General features: G+C 35.1%; 1 long non-coding RNA gene across 1 annotated transcript in view; it reads right to left on the reverse strand.

Moving 5' to 3' along the window:
- Nucleotides 1–13798, reverse strand: part of LOC119871650 — a 37065-nt gene extending 23267 nt beyond the window's left edge. Inside the window, exon 1 of the long non-coding RNA XR_005357656.1 lies at nucleotides 13711–13798. This is a non-coding gene — a long non-coding RNA (uncharacterized LOC119871650). The remainder of the gene's footprint in view (nucleotides 1–13710) is intronic.
- Between the last annotated feature and the right edge of the window lie 2324 nt (nucleotides 13799–16122).

Raw genomic sequence — 16122 nt, forward strand, 5'->3', positions numbered from 1 at the left:
GATCTTTCAAGTTGCTAATTTATTGTGGTGCTCATATTATTATTACTTATTTAATATAACACTTTGGGGGAAAAAGCCCTCCAAATTTCTCTTTCATGATTCCAATAGTTAAATAAAAGAAAAAACAGCATGTGAAGGATTACATTTTTTTCTATTTACAAACACAAATGAAAAACAAAGTCATGTAAATCATATGGATGGATTTCTAGTACAGATGTGAAGGGAAAGATTGATTACAACCTCAAATTGTCTTGGATATGACAGGAGTGAGTTAATTAATCAATGGTTATGCCATATTACTCTAGTACTGCTTTATTTTCCCATCCAATAACAATTCTAAGTTACTAATGTTCTTCTTGACAGACATGACTTCTGCATTCCAGAGACTGGTTTATTTGAGGGTCTGCTGCTTCCTCTGTCACTGTGGAGGAGCATTATGTTGAAAATTAACTTCATCTGGTTCGTGGAAAATAACAGACCATTGGGAATCTTCACAATAAATTATGTACTTACATTATCAGAACAAAAAAAAAAATGGACCTTTGTCAAAGAAATTCTTGCTTTAATTTGTTAAACATTATCACTTAGATTATTTACATGCTGCAATAATTAAAATAAAAATCACAGGAGATAATGAATATACATTTTGATATGTTTACATAGAAGACAAAGTAAATTGGGTCAAACAGAGTATGAACACCAGGGCAAATGCAGCAAACAAATAAATATTAACTTACATTTTCCAAAGGAATAATATCAATAAATAATAAATAAAATCAACAGATTTTTCCAAGGGAATAATAATAAAAAATAAACAAATAAAAAATAGAAATCAAACCATACTTGAAAAATTAACATCAGTTGTCTAAAACACAGAAATTAGCTAAAACATTGAACAATTTTGTACAGGTTAAGAGGAAAAGCCCTCTTCACTGTCATAAAATACTCTTTCTTTCTTTCCCTCTGATATTTCTTTCTATCTAATTAGGAGATATCTTAGAATTTTTGTGTCATCTCTCAGGAATATGCATACTGTGGCATTGACAGCTGGAGTCCAACGTGAGAAAGGGAGAGGTCTGAAAGACGAAGAGTTCCCCCTGAGAGCTAACATTTTCAGAACAAATTGGCCAGCTGACAAATAATCGCCGAATTTCAGAAGATAGTTAAAATTGGTGATTTCAGAATGACCAGAGTAAACAATTACCAAAGATGTACTCAGAACCCAAATATTTGTTGTGACTCTCTTCAAAGAACTCTCAGGTAAATTTTTTTTTAATAACTGCAGATTTTGCTTACTTTCTGAATTTGACTGCTGAGTAATTCAAATACTTTTCCATGGAACAATATATTTTTCTAAAGTAGATTTAAATATAAATGAACAAAAATATTCCAATCCAAGATCAAAAAAGAATATTGCAATTTGAATCAAATCCATATATTCTTTAGTATATGGCATGCATTTTATTTATAAATATATATAAATACATATATTCAGACTGCTTATTCTTATTCATAGATTTTGTTTTGTTTTATTTCATAGAATTCCAGCAGCAATCACTCTTTCTGCTCTTTATTAATGAACACCTTCATTTAATTGGAGAAGGAATGATGCATTTTTTTAAAACATGCATACTTGAATACATGTTCCCTACTTTTCAAAAAAGGAGTTTGCTGTTTTTCACTTACATTACATATTCAGATTTAAGAGCATAATGGAGAAAAAGTATTAAGAATAAGTATTTAAGCATATTTATAATATTTCTAGTAACCTTGATATTCTTGGAAAATCATTTTTTATACTTGAATGACCTAGATTGAATCTTACTCTTCTGTGAAAAATGATGAGAATTTGGAGTGTTGCTGTATTTGTTCTAGGACATCACACTTAAATCTGGAGAAGCAGCATGTCGTGTAATTGTTAAGAACCCAAACTGGGGGGATCCCTGGGTGGCGCAGCGGTTTGGCGCCTGCCTTTGGCCCAGGGCGCGATCCTGGAGACCCGGGATCGAATCCCACGTCGGGCTCCGGTGCATGGAGCCTGCTTCTCCCTCTGCCTGTGTCTCTGCCTCTCTCTCTCTCTCTCTGTGACTATCATAAATAAATAAAAATTAAAAAAAAATTAAAATTTTAAAAAAGAAAAAAAAAAAAAAAGAACCCAAACTGGGGACCAGGCTACTTGGGTTAAATTAATAGGTCTGCCTATTACTGGCTGTGTTTCCTTAAGAAGTTATTTAACCCTTGTAAGTCTTTGTTCTTCATCTATGCAATGAAGATACTACCTCTGTTTCTGCTGTCAGGATTAAATAAATTAAGGCATAAGAAACACTTAGAATGTGGTCTGACCCTTATTAAAGCAGGGGATGTTGGTGAATATAATCAGTCTGTGTTCCTACTCAGTGATACAAATTCTAATTTCACATTCCTAGGGGGATTTTATAACCACTAGAATCCACAAGAAAACAACAACAACAACAAATAGAAGTTCTCATAGGTATTTTAACTTGCCCAAAGTGCTTTCTGCCTGTATGTATTTCTTCCTTTGTCTAATCTGTATTCTACAACCGATTGTCCTACTTTACCCAAGTACCTCTCTGCTGACGTTTCCCCTCAGATTCCATGTCAGATGCTTCCTTCTTCACTCAAAAGCCTTATTAAATCCCCTGATACTAATCAATATTTCTCTATCTTAAGTCGCATAAGCATTATCTTTTCCACAGTAGCCAAGATTGCTTTCTGTTTGCCTATGTTCACCCTCGGGGAGACCTTAATTAGCTCATCCTTGTACTCTTGGGCTTCGAGTTGACTCATTCTTCATTGCATGTATGGAAGGAGCTTTTTCATATTGCTTTACAGATAGTTTTTAAATGATAAACGAATGGTTTTAGCATATTCAACATATCTTAATAATATCTTACATAGGCAGATAAAATTATATATTTTAGACATTCAAATTCAGGAATTTTCTAATTTTTTTTATTTGCAGATATTTAAACAGATATAGGTCTTTGCTCTTTTCTGATTTTAATTTAAGAAAAAAATAGTACTTTTCCTCTGCATTTACACATGGCTCTACAATATTTCAAAATTTAATTTTCTCAGTGTTCAACCATAATATTAAGAGTGTATAGTATCCTGAATATAATTATATAAAACTATATATATAACTATATATAACTATATAAAACTATATATAACTATATATATAAAACTATATATATAACTACATATATATCATATTCTCTTTAGGTGAGTTGGCCTAAATTCTAGTTTGGCATCTTTATAAGAGGTAAAGAAATTAATCCATATCCCATTAGATTAATCCACTAATATTATCTAGCTTTTTACTAGTTGGTAACCCCCAAAAGTTGTTTGGTTCACCTATTTCCTTAACGCAGTCTAATACTGCTTGGAGTTTAAAGACAGTTGCCCCTACCTACCTGTCCATTTAGAAAAGAGTCAACACCACATATTTATTGATTTTAGGTTTCCTACTTCAAAGCTTCTAAGTCAACTTCTTGCAAATTCCAGAGAATTAAAAATAAATAATGTACTTCACATACAATTTCAGGTGAATTTATGCAAAAAAGAGAGATAGAGAGACAGAGATTAGCTTTTGAATCCCCAAAACACAATTATTGGTTCCTTGTTAAAACCTTTACTAATAAAATAAGGATGCTTGGACTTTTTTATTTTTTTTCCTCACTTCCATAGAAAGGAGTTTTTATTCTTTTAAGACATAGCTTCCTAGCATTTTCCTTTTTTTATGGGAAAGAAGCTATTCTTATATTTATTACATGATTTTCACAGCATCAGGATCTAGAATAATCAGAGTCATTCACCAGGATGGGCGTGCACTGTAACAAGGCCATAGACAGCAGCAGTCTGTCAAAAATGGAATCATTTTTTAATGTAGAGGAGCCAGGAAGAAATAAAATGAAATGTCTGCCCTTTAACATTTCAGAACAGGGAAACTGATTCACTCTGCCCCATTGCAGTTAAATGTAATAGATGTATTTTTGTACATGTTCAAGCCACAGAGTTTCTGATGGACATTCTTTTAAAAAACTCCTATAAATAGAATATTTTTTTCCTCTCTGCTTATTTTCTCTGGAATGGTAGCTGCCTCAACTTAATGAGATTGAGACCATTTCTCTGAGGATCAGGTGCTAGTTCAATAAGATTAATGAATAGCGTGAAAGCTTAGTTTGCTATTTGAAAAAATGATAATAATCTATCTATATGTCCATCTATTTACTTACCACTCTCTTGTGGGATTCTACTCCATAACTAGTGAACTCCAGTTCCCCAGACCTGATTGAGAGTAACTTATAGGCTTTAATATATGACCAGTAAAGTAATATTTTTCTTAGTTTTCTTAATATTCACCACTGATAACACAGGCTTCTGTTCATTTTCATGGCTAATTTTGAAAACAAAAGATTATCATTCTTTGTTTACGGCTATGACTCACTAATGGCCCTCCTATTCTGTCAATTTGTTATGATAATTTCATACTAACGATACGGTTGACATTCTTGAAGCTCTACAAAATCAGTAGATTTTTAGCAACATTTATTATTTATACATTGGTTTATAAAGATTTCATTCATTTGCATTATCTACTTTTCACAACGTATTCATGAAGAATGATGGCTATAGTTTCTACAAATACACATTCTCAATTGAAGGAAACTTCTCTCTAATCCTTTCATATCTTGATTAGACATGTTTAGAATGTAAGTATTATTTACATCAATTACTTTCCGATACCAATTAAAATAAAAGCATCATTTCTCTGTGTATCTATTAAAACTGTAATTGCTCTATGGTAAGATGGAAAATATCTTCCTCAAAGATAACCAAACACAAAAACAAGTTTTTGTTTCAGGTGTAATTACATATCTCAAGAGGGGAGATTGTCCTGGATTATCATGGAGTGCTCTAAATGCCATCACATTATGGCTACAAGAAGGGCACGGAGGCGCAGATTTTACACACCTCATGGAGAAAGCCATGTGAAAACAGGGCAGAGAGACTTAAGGATGCTGCCCTTGAAGATTGGAGTGATGGCACCAGATGCTAAGGGATATGCCTATAGCCTCAAAAATGGGAGAATTCAAGGAAAGATTCTCCTACAGAACCTACAGAGGGAATGTGGCCCTTCTCCCACTGTGATTCTGGTTAAGTGAGATGCTGATTTGAAACTGGCCTCAGAACTGTGAGAGAATATATGGAGTACATTTTGTTTGTTTTAAGCCAAGTTTATGATAAATTCTTGCAGCAGCCCCAGGAGACTAAGGGAACTCATGTTTATTTAAAATCCAATTTTTCCAAAAAAAAAAAAAAAATCCAATTCTTCCATCAAAGAAACAGAATCAGAGGAGATATATATATACATGTATACTACACACACACACACACACACACACACATGCACACACACACTGGCATAACCACGCTTTGGAAATTTCCACGCTTTGGAAAACTGGCCTGATCTACTACTATACACTATCTATATACTTATCCAAAGATTCAAGTTTCACTCTTAAGTATATATTATAAAGATGAAGATGGAGATAGAAAAAGGAAGACATGAGTAGATATATAGATAGAGAGGAGAGAAATGGGAAAATATAGAAAGATGTGTTTATTTTGAGTCCCTAAAACCCCTAGGACAGGCTGTCAAGAAGGGCCGGCTGGAACTCTGGGACATAAGCTATAGCCACAGTCCACAGGCAGCATGTCTTCTTCCTTCCAAGAAACCTCAACACCCCTAAGGCTTTCCTGCAAATTGAATCTGACCCCCATGATGTCTAGGATAATACCCTCAAAGTGAACTGATTAAAGAGCATCATTCTTAATTAAGAGCCATTGGGGTGCCTGGCTGGCTCAGTCAAGCATGAGACTCTTGACCTGGGAATTGGGAGTTTGAGCCCCATGTTGAGTGCAGAGATTACTAAAATAATAAATAAACTTAAAAAAAAAAAAAAAGAATCACATCCACAAAATACCTCACTGACTAGTGTTTGAACAACCGAGGAGTATAGTGTCACCAAGTTAAGATATAAAACTACCACGAGTTAAAAAATAGATGCATATTAATTTGCTAGGATTGCTGTAACAAAATACTACAGATCGGATGGATTAAACAATAGAAGCTGTTTCCTTCTACTTATGGAGGTGAAAGCCCAAGATCAAGGTGGCCCACCTCTGGTTTTTCCTGTGGCTTTGTTCAGTGCCTTGCAAACAGCCACCTACTTGATGTGACATTTTCACCGTGTGCATATCCCAAGTGTTTTTTTTCTCGATCTTCTAATATCTTCTTATAAGGATACTGGTTAGATAGGACCCAATCTCAGGACTTCATTTTAACTTAATTACCTCTTTAAAGGCCATATTGTCAAATAAAGTCATATTCTAAGATACTGGGGTGAGTACTTCAACAAGCAAATTTGAGGAGAACAAATTTAGCCTGTAACAATACTTTTTTTTGTTTTTTCCCATTGAAGTATTCTTATTTGAAACATATGCAGTAGTGATGTTCTTTTGAAATACACTTCTGTCTTCAACTTACTACTAGTGTATAAGGGAATTTTATCTATAATATTCATTTTTTCTGTAATCGGTTTTTGGTTTTGTTCTAAAGCTTATTATAGAATCAAAGAATGAATATTGCCATTTTTAGCTACTTCTATGCTCTACAGTAAGTCAAAGAACAAAGCAACTGTCTGTTTTATTTTTAGGTTCTGAAAGCTTGATACCTACAATTTTTGAAGATTTATTATAATTAACAAGTAGGAAGAACCATGTGTACTTGCTCTTTATGAATGTATATTATTGATTATATATTCATATTTTAGTGAATATTAATATATTTAAGTTTTTTTCTAGAATAAAGTTCAAGAATTTATATTTCTATTTAAAATAACCCCACCTTTTAATTTTCTAAATTAATTGGCATAAATTTTAATAATTTTCCCATATGTTCTAATTTTTTCTGGATTGGCATTTTATCCTCTTTTTAAAATAATATTATGTATTTATGTTATATCTTCTTTTCAGTTAATAGAATTTTCCAGTGATTTATATAATTTTTTATACATATGCCATTTAACTGTTTAATTCTTCCTTTTATGACCCCTAACTCATTTTGTTTTAATTCCTTTCTTTTTATTATCCTTATATGAACTGTTTTAACACAGAATACATGCGTTTAAGTCAAACAATAAATAACACAAGGAGAGATGAAATGATAACCAAGAACCACCATGTATAAATCTCCTAATTCAAAACTTATATTTGGGATCCCTGGGTGGTGCAGCGGTTTGGCGCCTGCCTTTGGCCCAGGGCGCGATCCTGGAGACCCGGGATCGAATCCCACGTCGGGCTCCCGGTGCATGGAGCCTGCTTCTCCCTCTGCCTGTGTCTCTGCCTCATTCTCTCTCTCTCTCTGTGACTATCACAAATAAATAAAAATTAAAAAAAAAAAAAATTAAAAAAAAAAAAAGAAAAAAAAAAGAAAATTCTTTGGTATCTATCTTACCTACCAATGAACACATTATATCATTTTTATTTGCTTTGAAAAAATATATTTTACTCCATATTATTTCATAATATTTATAATAAAATATTCTTTTACAAAATATATTTGCATATACTTTTTATGTTATGACTTATTTGTTTTTGAAATAATTTAGTTACACAGTTCCGATTTTAGATGTTAATGCCCTAATAAGATTTTTTCTTGTCATAAATAATGTTGTAGTAAACTTACTTATGCATATTATTTTGGTTTAGTTCTGCACAGATTTGTATTTGAGAAAAAGTATGTGCATTTAAATTTTGGTAGACAACGTGTGATAACAATAACAAAGAATGAATGATTACCTTCCAAAACTGGGGAAATAATTATTCTTATGTTGTCTTATTATTTGAATGTATGGCTCATTTATTTCTTAGTTTTTAGTTACTTCTTTAGACGTGGATGCTCTGGGAACCGTTTTTATCATATTATATATCCACTGGATCACATTCTGTAGGATTTCCATTTATCCAAATTTAGTGAGATTTTTCTTAGTGCTCTTAGTCTATGTGTATGAAACATCATAGATGTTTGAATAGATTGTTATCCATATATTGGACACATATATTATAGATTAAAATACATAAGAGATATTGGCAACTCTTTTTTTTTTTTTTTCTTTTTTTGAGAAAGAGAGAAAAAGAAAGATGGGGGCAGTGGCAGAGGAAGGAGTAAGAGAATCCCAAGCAGGCTCCTTGCTCAGCCCAGAGCCAGACATAGGACTTGATCCCATGACCCTAAGACCATGACTAAGCTGAAATCAAGAGTGACACTTCACTGACTCAGCCACCCAGGCACCTTGGTAATTTTTAACATCAAGTAAAATCAAGTTATATTATGACACAATGATTCCTTATTTTGTCCTATTAGTTGTTTATTTATTTTGCTGTGTTCAGAAAAAATTGTTTCCAAATTTGCCATTATTTTCTAGTTCTTCTTCCACGTGTTGGAATACTTTCCTTATGCAGTTGTATGTTATATTATTTTAGGCTTACACATTTCTGATGTTCTTCTAAACTTTTTTATCATAATTTTTATTGATATTAAACAAACCCCTTGTAGAGACAGCTTTTAGACTACAGGCTTGACCAGTGGAAACTTGATTAAGCCAGAAGGGCCCAAAGTGACTCAAATCTCCTGGCTGAATATAGACAGGCTCATGAGGCCACCGACCTCAAAATATCCATAGGCCCTAACTTACCAATGGACTACTTAGAACCAGGCACAGTTATCACCACACCTCTTCATCTACTCCCTCTAAAAACAACCTCCACCATGGGGCACCTGGGTGGCTAAATCAGTTGAGTGTCTGACTTTGGCTCGGTACATGATTTGGGAGTTCTGGGATCAAGTCCCCAGTCCAGCTCCCCACTCAGCAGTGAGTCGGCTTCTCCCCCTCCCTCTGACCCTCCCCTCTCGTGCTCTCTCTCTCTCAAATAAATAAATAAAATCCTTGAAAAAAAAAAAAGAGAAAAAAACAAAAACACAAAACAAAACAGCCCCCACCCACTGCAAACAGCCTTTCCTCCACTGTCCTGCCCACTGCTCTGTAGCAGTGGATTCAATAAACTTCTAACTCCTTTGTTCTGCCTCAGATGAATTCTTTTACCTCCTGCACCACCAGTTTCTACCCAATCATCACCCCACATTTGGGGGTCCCTTCTGATTGGGAGAGACACCACACCCTTGAGGTTTTATTTTTACCATAAATGATATTTTGACCAAAATTCATATTGAAAATACTGCTTTAATCTCACTTAAAGATTCTGGGTCTGTTTCTGAAGATCATATTATTTTTAAATGTTTATTAAAATGCTTTTTTCTTTTATTATTATTATGAAAATGTTTTTGATGTGTGTATTGTAAATATAATACTATCCTTATAAATTGTCAAAGAAAATTTGTCATTTAATACATATATCAATAAACTCACAATTGTTATAATTCATAATATAATTAGTCTTATATCTGATTTTCATTTAAATTCTTGTGTTTTATCTCCCTCCCTGCATTTTCCTTTATTCTATCCTTAAAACTTTTCTAGAAATATATGTATTTTATATTTATGGTTCCTGTCTTCCATAGTTCTTAATAATGTCTGTCTTTTTTTACAATTACAAATCTAATTTAAGTAAAATGTTCTATTTATTTATTTGAATATTTTTTCTTTAGTTTTTTCTCTATATTCCTCTCAAAGGCCTATGTTGTTAAGTCTTTGTTTGCATTTATTTTAAATTCCCAGGCTCTCTAATAACTAAGTTTCATATTAATATTTTGTGGAAATGCTATCTTCTCCAGCTTTAATGAAGAAATTTATTAAGCTAATTGTATTTGTATTTGCATTAATTTTATTTCCTGATGGATAGTTCTTTCATTTGTTCCAGCTGGTGTTCTTCTATGTCCCCCTCAAATATTTGGTGATTATAGATTTCCTGTATAAATTCTTAATAGTAGTTAACACAGATCAATATTAATAGTTTAACTGGCTTTTTAAAAAAAAATCCCTCACCGCAACATTAAAGGTTTTTCTTTTTCAGACAATGAATGCACTTTTAGTTTACTGATTTCTAGCTATGGTTATAATTATGCATTTGATTCAGGTGCAAATAGTTTCCTGAATAGAAAGGAAGAGATCTTCCTACAGTAATTGTCAGAATGCTTCTCTCTCCAGATGCAAAACCCTCTCTAAGAACCTGCTTTCCTCCATCTCTTTGGAAAGGTTTCCTCGCTAATTTATTCTGGGATAAACACATTAGTTACAGCAAATGATAACATTCATGAAATTCATATTTGAGTACAAAACACTCTCCTCTAGTTTCCCAAAACATGTTTCTTGATCTATGCATTTGGGAAGATTTGAAATCTATTTTGAAGTTTCTTCATTTTGTCTACTTTGGGTTGTGGAAGTTTCAGATTAGGTTTGTCCTGTAAAGGCAAGCTGATCTTTTTTTTTTTTTTTTTTTTTTTTTTATGATAGGCTCACAGTGAGAGAGAGAGAGGCAGAGACACAGGCAGAGACACAGGCAGAGGGAGAAGCAGGCTCCATGCACCGGGAGCCCGATGTGGGATTCGATCCCGGGTCTCCAGGATCGCGCCCTGGGCCAAAGGCAGGCACCAAACCGCTGCGCCACCCAGGGATCCCAAGGCAAGCTGATCTTATTGGTTTATAACCTCCAGAAATATCTCAATAGTTTATTTTTCCAAAGGAATCTTCTTGGTTTTTCATGAGCTCACAGTCTTTAATTGGTTTATTCACTTTATTTTGTGGTCATTCTGTAATACCAATGGGATTTTAGAAGGAAGAAGAAATGAACACATGTCTTTATCCACTTTAAACCCCCCAAATTGGATATCCCTTTTATGTAATATCACAGTGAGGGAACAAAGAAACAGCAGCAGTCAGGGTTTAGGATATGACTACAATTCTATGAATTATATTTGCATTTATGTAGATAGCAGTTGAAATTTAATCTCTATTAGAAAGAGTTGCACATTCTTAAATGTAATTATTTTAAACTTTATTAGGATTAATTTTGATAAAATTACATACCAGTTTTCTGCAACCCAGCTTTCCAGTAACCAAAATCAAGGATATGATTAATGTATCCACATTAAAAGTGCTTTTAAAAAATTAAGCAAGAAAAATACACTAATAAAGTAAATGTGGATTTTATTAGTAAATAAAGTCAATTGGCTTCCAATAAATTGCAACTAGATATTTCCTAGAATTTAAATTGAATGTAGAATAGAAATTCCATAGAGAATGTAACTTTAATTCACAAGCTAACATGGCAATTTTTACAATTTATAACTTGAGAGTGAATGAAAAATCACTTGGGTTTCTTTTTAAAATGTACATTCCAGGTCCCAGTCCCCCCGTATGCTAATGTGATGCCCAAGAAACTAAGTTTCTAACAAGAATCCCCAGGTGGATTCTGAGGAGAGACTCGAATCAAAGAGAGTATGTACTCATTTTGCCACTCAAAGGCTCAACAGAAATAATATTTGATAATGCTGCAGCATTACTGAGTATAATAATGACAGTAATAGTAATAACAATAACAAGAGAAAACACAAATTAATTGCTTTATAGTTATCAGGTGATCTGCTTAATGACTTCCTTAATGATTTCACCTAATCTCTATTTTTAAAAAATCAAAGTTTCTAGTAAACAAATTCATATTTCTGATAGACTTTGGTCTAAGAAAGAGGAAGCTGTTTGTTTGATGTCTTGTAGGTAAATGGTAGTTCTCTCTGACACCAGAGATTTCTCTCACAGTCCTTCCTACCAGACCATTCTATCTAAAATCATAATTAATTTTAATAGTGAAAATTTTTCAAATATATATTTCATATAATTACCGTGCATCATGTTATTGTATTGACATTAGTCAATAGAGAGGCACCTTTATAATATTGATTTTTCCTATAAAAGAACAAGGTACTAACTCTCATTTATTTTAGTTTCCTTTTAAGACTTTCAATAATGCTTCATCTGTTGAATACCTAAAAATTTCTGAAGATTTCTAAATATTTTCTTTCTGTTCTACTAAAAGATTAGTAGATTCTTTTGTTATTATTATGTTTATCTTACTGTTAATTCTAATTAGGAGAAGTATTTTGGGTGTGAAATTAAGTCTCCAGATGATTTAACAAGTTTCTTATTTTCGTTGTCTATTACTAGACTTTTCCAGGGGAAGCACCTATAAACTTTGAAAAAAAATTGCATCACTTGTCTAGTAGTCATGCCTCTCCTATAATCATATGTTATTTGAATGCATGCTAATAAAAAACTGTCTGACACTATGACCATGGCTGGAGTGAAAAATAGAACAAAACAAAACAAAACCTTGCCTCATGAAGCTTACACTTTAATGGAACTTTCAGGTCTTTGTTAAATAATCATACAGAAATATGATTCCATGGGCACCTGGGTTGCTCAGTGGTTAAGTGTTGCCCTCGGGTCAGGTAGTGATCATGGGGTCCTGGGATCGAATCCCACACTGGGCTCCCCGCAGGGAGCCTGCTTCTCCCTCTGCCTGTGTCTCTGCCTCTCTCTCTGTGTCTCTCATGAATAAATAAATAAAATATTTAATAAATATGTAATTCCAAACTGTGATAAGAAAATACATAGGAAGTTTGACAAGGTATTGCAAGGGCGATATGACTAACAGTTTAGATTTTAGGGAGGAGCCGCAGTTCCTAGAGGAAGCATCAGAACAGAGCATCGTATGCAGGCGACACTGTTTGCAAGCTCCAGACACCGAGGAAAACATGGCACAGCCCACAAAGGAGGAGGAGATTGGAGAGTGTATCATCTATTGCTCTGTAGGAAGTTATCCTAAATCTAATGGCTTCAAATGAGGACTATGTATTTTCTAGGTTTTTAGGAGTCAGAAATCAAAGTGTGACTTAGCTGAATGCTACAGTCTGAAGTCCGACCAGGGGGGCTGTGGTCCACACTCCAAGTCAAGTGTAGAGGCTGAGGTGAATCCACGCACAAGCCCACTCACAGGGCTGTTGGCAGGACTCCGTCCCTTCCCACGGGAGTCTCCTACAGGGCTGCTCTGTGAGGCAGTGGAACATGGTGAGCAAATACAAGAGCGTGTGACAGAGCATCCAATCTCGAGGCCAGTCTTTTTACAGCCTGATCTTGGAAATAACTGCACCCCTTCTGTTCTATTCTGAATGTTAGATAGGGCTCTGTAAGTCCCATCCCCACCACCCACCACCCACAGCTTCCTCCGTCCTTGTGTGCACACTCTGTCATCCAGATTTTCTCCACCTTGCTCTCTTGGTTCTGTTTCCAGTGTGACCTTAAATTTCACTTGACAAGAATCTTCATTCTGTGGTGCTTTGCAAAATGACCACGTTGGGCTCCTCCTACCTCCTGAGGACTTCTCTGTTAAAGCTGGTATACAGGGGCACCTGGATGGCTCAGTGGCTGTGTCCACCTTTGACTCAGGTCGTTATATTGGGGTCCTGGGATCAAGTCCCGCATCGGGCTCCCTGTGGGGAGCCTGCTTCTCCCTCTGCCTGTGTCTCTGCCTCTCTCTCATCAATAAATAAATGAGATCTTTAAAACAAAGCTGGTGTAAGGCCTCATTTGACCAATTCACTTACACAACCTGAAAGCGTGTGGTTGTTAAGGCTCCGTGAGGTACACTTTAGCGGTAGGATTCAGTAAGTTGTGATGAATACATTCTTATTCCTCCCTTCTAATAGAAGGATGAAGTCACTATAAATTCTTGAGAATAATAATGGTATCCCGGAATTTTTCAATAATCCACATTTGTATTGGCTCCCCCTTCTTCCCTGCCTTACCCCTTTTTGCCCCTCACTTCTCCTTAGAATTCAACATTACTTCTGTGACTCTGGCTCAGCTTTCTGGAAGGACAGTGTTACCAGTTGATAGAGTGCTAATATTCAGGGTGGAATTTTGGAACTGGCTTTTACCCCCAGCTAAAAGCAATAAGGACATCATGGAGTGGCATTATTAACTAAGACTTTTACCTTTAATATGGATTAGATACAGATAGAAGGTGAAGAGTTGAGATATGCAGTGGCTAAGGCACTCAAGCACTATGACAACCAAAAATAATTATGAGGATTGTGAAGTAAGTTGGCTTTTTTATAAACAGCTGCCTACTAGAATGTGGAGTGTACAGCTATTATTTTTGAGTCAAATTTTAGTGTAAAATATATGACTTTCAGGGGCACCTGGGTGGGTCAGCCAGTTAAGTGTCCGGTTTGGCTCAGGTCATGATCTCAGGGTCGTGGGACCGAGCCCCACCTCAGGCTCCCTGTTCAGTGACGAGTCTGCTTCTCCCTTTCCCTCTCCACTCTTGTAAATTCTCTCTCTTTCTCTCTCAAATAATAAAATATTCTTTAAAAATATACGACTTTCAGAAATTAAAAGTTTACATTTACCTGTCCTTTACCTAGAGTGTCCAGATTTCATTATTTGCTATAGAGATCCCTTCTTTCTCACTCTCGACCTAAATATATCCACATAGAAGACACATTTTGGATTACACACTTACTATTTGAAACTAAGTTTCTGATACTTCACACTTAAATATTTTAGCATTCATTTCCTTTTTATAAAAGACATTCTGTCTAACTGCAGTGAAATGATTACATTCAGGAAGTTTAACACTAATAGACAAACATGTTCTTTGTTATGTATGCCATGTAGTCAGTATATCGATTTGGGGCAACTATCCAACTGGGTTTCTTTCATAAATATTTGCACTTGCTTATTTTTGATCCAAGATCTCATAAATCACCACAGATTGGATTTGTTAGTTACCTCTTTCATCTCCTCTACACTAAACAGTCCCATCATCCTTTTGCTTGTATGACATAGAGACTTCGGATGTCGTGGCCATGAGGATTTTCTTCAGGAACCTCCAAGTCCCAGGAATGAACTTGACTGAAGGCTTCAAATCCATCACTCTGAAATCCATCTCTGTGATGACACTGAGGTTACAGGCTGTCCCTCGGGCAGATTCCTGGAAGATGATGGATTCAGTTTAGAGCTGATGTTGTCAGTGCTGCCCTCCTTTTATTTCCCATTCTTTTTTTTTTTAAGATTTTATTTATTTATTCATGATAGTCACACAGAGAGAGACAGAAAGGCAGAGACACAGGCAGAGGGAGAAGCAGGCTCTATGCAGGGAGCCCAACGTGGGATTCGATCCCGGGTCTCCAGGATCGTTCCCCGGGCAAAGGCAGGCGCCAAACCTCTGCGCCACCCAGGGATCCCTATTTCCCATTCTTGATTATGGTAATATTTCATTCTTTCTATGGGAAATTCTTTTGTTGTTGTCACTATAATTGTAGGTTTATCAATTTTATTGAACTTTTCAAGAAGTAACCTTTCACTAGCATTGATTTTTGTCTATATTTTTTTTCTGTTTTCCATTTCTTTAATTTCTTCTCTAGCCTCTCCGCCCCCCTTATTTCTACTTGGTTTGGGTTTACTTTGCTTACTTTTCTCTAAATTTCTTAAGATAGAATATTAGACTATTAATCTGAGACTTTCTTTCTTCCTTTCCTTTTCCTTTTCCTTTTGCCTTTTCCTTTTCCTTTTCTTTTTTTCTTTTTCTTTTTCTTTTTTTCTTTTCCTTTTTAAGGCAGACTCCATGCCCAGCACAGAGTGACGTAGGGCTTGATCTCACAACCCTAGATCATGACCTGAGCTAAAATCGAGTTAAATGCTTAACTGAGCCACCTAGGTTCCCCTTTTTATTTTCTGATATAAGTATTCGATACTACAAATTATCCTGAAAGCACTACTGTATGTGCACCAACATATTGTTTTATGTTGTATTTTTATTGGTATTAAATTCAAAATTTGGGTGTGGCCCAGGTGGCTCAGTGGTTTAGTGCCACCTTCAGCCCAGAGAGTGATCCTGGACACCTGGGATCGAGTCCCACAGCAGGCTCCCTGCATGGAGCCTGCTTTTCCCTCTGTCTGTGTCTCTGCCTCTCTCTCTTTCTCTCTCCTTGTGTCTCTCATTAATAAATAAATAAAA

The sequence above is a fragment of the Canis lupus genome, chromosome 4 (genome assembly GCF_011100685.1).
Source record: "Canis lupus familiaris isolate Mischka breed German Shepherd chromosome 4, alternate assembly UU_Cfam_GSD_1.0, whole genome shotgun sequence".
NCBI lineage: Eukaryota > Metazoa > Chordata > Mammalia > Carnivora > Canidae > Canis > Canis lupus.